Here is a 4,519-nt window from a genome sequence, read left to right as displayed (position 1 = left end):
TGCAAGGCAAATTGGCCTCCTTAGAAACTTCTCCAAGGAATAAAGAGGGTTGTTTTCATAACAAATTCTAATAGAGTTGCTTTTTATTGAGCAACTACTATATAACAGTTATGGGAGAGACTGCATGTGCTCATTCATATGGTGTCTTGCTCTCTTTCCTGGGCTGATGGGGAGACTACAGATTCCCAATCCACTTGTACTTATGACTACTGTTGACATTGAAATATGAACAGAAACAGTGTTTGTCACCTCCAGGCTAAGCTCTTTGAGAGCCAGTATGCCACCACCATGTTTTTTATTCCATTCAGGAGTAAACACAGAGATTTCTTGTTGGGAAGTGGAACCACCTGATGAGAGCCTGGATACCTGGGTCATTTGACTGCCGAGGCCCCTGCCTACCCACGTCAGATTTTGTGTGTATGAGAAATAAACTTTTGTTGTTTTAAGCCATTATAGATTTACAGATTTTGTCTGCTGCTTCAGCTAGCAGTTACTTTGTGTGATTAATACACAGCTACTATTTTTGTGGTTAGATATATTTGAATATTACAAAACATAGTACATATATTCTTGTTGCAAAAAATTCTAACAATATAGATAAATTACAATTTCTATGTTTCCTCAAAATTCAGCCCTCTCTTCAGAGGTAACAACAATTAATGATCTGATATGTTGAATTTTGGACAACAATGTACATATTGTTATGCCTCTCGACCTTATCACTTAAGAATATTTCCACAACAACACATATAGATCCACCACACTCTTTAACCACTCTATAGAATTCTTTTTTTAAAATGAGTTTATTAAGATATAATTGACATGCAAAACTGCACAGTTTTAATGCATACAATTTGATGTGTTTGGACATACGTATATACCTCTGAAGTCATCACCACAATCATCTTCAAAATTTTCCTTGTGTCTTTTGGTTTCTTCTTTTGTGGTAAAAACACTTAACGAGATCTACTCTTAAAAAGATTTTAAGTGCACAATACAGTATTGTTAACTATAGGCTTTATGCTTAACAGCAAATCTCTAGAACTAATTCACCTTGCATAACAAACTATACCAATTAAACAACTCCTCATTTCCCCTGCCTCCAGCCTCTGGTAACCACAGTTCTATTCTGTTTTTATGAGTTTGACGATTGTAGACACTGCATGTAAGTCAGACTACACAGTATTTGTCCTTCTGTGACTTTTATTTTACTTAGCATATGCCCTTCAGGTTCATCCCTGTCATTGCAAAAAGCAGAATTTCTTCTTTTAAGGCAGAATAACACACACACACACACACACACACACGCACACACACACACACATACACACACTGCATTTTCTTTATCCATTTATCTTTGATGAATATTCAGGTTGTTTTCATAACTTGGCTATTGTGAATAGTGCTTGAGCAACATGAGAATGCATATATCTTTTCGAGAGCCTGATTTCTATTCTTTTGATGAAATATCCAGAAATGAGATTGCTGGATAATATGGTAGTTCTGTTTTTAATTTTTTGAGGAACATTTATACTGTTTCCTATAGCAGTTGCACCATTTTATATCCCCACCAACAATGTACAAGAGTTCAGTTTTTCCACATTCTCACCAATACTTAATTACCTTTTATATAATAACTATCCTAAATGGTATGAGGTGATAACTCATTGTGCTTTTGATTTGCATTTCCCTGATGATTAGTGATGCTGAGCATCTTTTCATGTACCTGTTGGCCATTTGAAGGAGAGATCATCAGGAAGAATCAAATAGAAACAATCGGGACGTTGCGAGTCTTGATTACGTAAAGACGTTAATCAAATATCATGGAAACTACAATCATCATGTTCCAACCTGCCCTTCAAAAAAGAAAAATAAGTAAGGATTACTACTTATGTTTGTGCAATCATTAATTTAACCATTCTCTTCCTAATGGACATATAAATCGTTTTCCATTTGTTGCTATGATTAATAGGACAGAAATTAACATCTTTGAACATGAAATTTTGGGCAAATATGTGCATGCTTTCTCATCAGAAAAACATAGCAAAATACAAACTTGATTAAAGTGGGCAGAGTGTGAAGGTTGAAAATTTTTACAAATATTGCTGAATTTCTGTCCCCAAAATGCCATACCAATTCATATTCTTTCAGATTAATGTGTTTAAATGCCTTACATTCTTATAGGCATGTTATTTCATTAGTCTTTTAAATTTTGGTCAAATTTTGGAATGAAAGATAATGTTTCATTATTACTTTACTTTTTATTTCCTAATTTTCAAATAGGTTGAGTATAAAATTAAATTAATCCCTTACCCATGTAGAGCTGAATTTCTATGTTAATATTTTGAGTACCTGGATTCTCTTAGGCATACTTCACTCTGAAATATTAGGAAGACATCCCTCCTTTACTTTGGAAAACAATGACTTGATTAGAATGATCAGTTGCTGGGCAATGGAGCCAGGCAAGACACTCTTAGCTAGTGAAGATCTGAGGTCAAAACAATTGCCAGAGTCCATGAAAGACACCATATGTAAAACTCATCCAGAGAACCCAGGGCAGGCTGGCAGCTAGCAATCTGAACCTAAAGTTCAGCATAAGGTAAAAAGGGACCATAAGGAGAGAGAATAGGGAATTTGGGTAGAGGGGCTAAGACAACTTCCATAAATAGGCTTACTACTAACAGCAGGAAATTGGGAAGAGATCTGAATAGGTAGATCTACTGAAGGAAAGAACTAGAGGCATATCAAACACCCCACCTCACCTTAGAATCCTCCTTTCTTACTGTCAGGTAGAGGACAGAGAGTACTTCCACCCTACCCAGTGATGCTAGATGCTGGGAGAGCTACATCTCTTGGCTACACTGGTGTTCACTGCCTCCTCACCAGTTTTCCTGGCTGAAACTGTGTTGATGGTTGCTAAAGATTAATATTTCTACCCAGGGTACGGTGCCCTCCTCCACTGAGTTTGTGCTGCACCCAAAATTTTGATAAGTATTTTTTTCATTTAGTTCAGAATATTGTAAATTTCTCTTCTGATTTCCTCTTTGAGCAATGTGTTATTTAGAACTATGGTGTTTAATGTTCAAGTATCTTGAGACTTTTCTGCTATTTTTCTATTATTGATTTCTAGTTTAATTCTTTTGTGGACTCAGAGCATACTTGTATGATTTCCATCATTTGCATCTGATGATGTGTTTTGTGGAACAGAATGTGGTCTATTTTGATGTATTTCCATGTCAGCCTGAAAACACATGTTTCCCGCTCTTGTGTTTTCTAAAACCAGCATTGAAATTTAGTTAATCTGATGGTGCTGATTAGTTCAACTGTATTCCTACTGAAAAGGGTACATGAGAAGACTATACTATTTTTACCACTTCTGTGTGAGTCTGAATTTATTGTATAGAGAAGGATTCAAAATGAATGGGGAGACTACATCTCGTGGCCCAGTTGCTAGTGTCCACTGGTGTCCAGCTGCTCTCTCCTTTTGGTACTGCATTTCTCAGCCCATTGCAGTGGACTGGGCCACCTGACCAGAATACACTTCTGATAAAGACAGTGATTTAAAATAAAATAGAGTGATATAAAAGCAGTGGGATATGATAAAATGTTTATGTAAACACAAGGAATAATCTCTGGGTCACGGCTGATGGAGAAGGGCAAAGCAAAGGACAAGAAGGACAAAAAATTGCTGAATGGAGAATATATCAGTTTCTCCAAGAAAAGATAATGCAGGAAAGTAAATCTATTGCTTGCATCCTTGGGAGTTTCAGCCTGTTCCTCTTGGCACTTGGCAGCAGCAGACGCAATATTTTTAGTGGCGCAAGATGTCTCTTCTTTCAACAGTAACACCTGAAATAGTCAGAGGAAACTTACATTGCATTACAGGTCATGTGAAGACTGTGAGAATGGCTAGTAAAAATTATTTTAAAAAATTTTAAATGTATAAAGTCACAATAATCGCGATAGTGAGGATTGAGCTTTCTGTCCACTTTGTCCAAAGCCACATAACCTTTTTGGGGATTCAAGTTCCCCATCTGTACATTAAGGGGGATGAGGAATCTAGCCTAGGCCCTTAAAAATGTGAAAACATTTCTGAAACTGTAGGGTAGGATGGGGTCTCACCTATAGAAGAGATGTACAGAAGAGCTCTCCCAAAGGGGCAGGAGTAAGGTCAACCCAGGGGGAGACCAGAAGCAGCAAAGTGAAGCAAAATAGATATTAGGAGATAAGAAGTCTCTTCTAAAGCTCTGTAGAGCAGTGGAAATGTAACCCAGGAAGAGAGAATGGCTAGAAAAGTACTCAGTCCCTGACTCGTCTGAGACACTAAAACTTGCCAGTCCAGCAGAGAGTTGTGCATCTGGAGACCCATGAAATATTTTTCTGTATCCATTATAAGGGTTAAGATGAGAATAGCATATATCAGTTACAGTGTTCCCTCTTCATGAGTTTAAGGAGCCAAGTGGGACCTCTCTGTGTGTCTTTCTTTCTAAATCGCAAGAGGTATTTAGCAAAGCTACTT

General features: G+C 37.1%; 1 non-coding gene across 1 annotated transcript; it reads right to left on the bottom strand.

Annotated features, from left to right (window-relative positions):
• Window positions 1-1,761: 1,761 nt before the first annotated feature.
• Window positions 1,762-1,895, bottom strand: LOC112470237. The gene has a single exon (XR_003042885.1). It is a non-coding gene; the product is annotated as a U8 small nucleolar RNA (small nucleolar RNA).
• Between the last annotated feature and the right edge of the window lie 2,624 nt (window positions 1,896-4,519).

Source organism: Pteropus alecto, unplaced genomic scaffold (genome assembly GCF_000325575.1).
Source record: "Pteropus alecto unplaced genomic scaffold, ASM32557v1 scaffold659, whole genome shotgun sequence".
NCBI lineage: Eukaryota > Metazoa > Chordata > Mammalia > Chiroptera > Pteropodidae > Pteropus > Pteropus alecto.
Note: the sequence above shows the minus strand (reverse complement) of the source record. Positions and strands in the feature narration are given on the sequence as shown.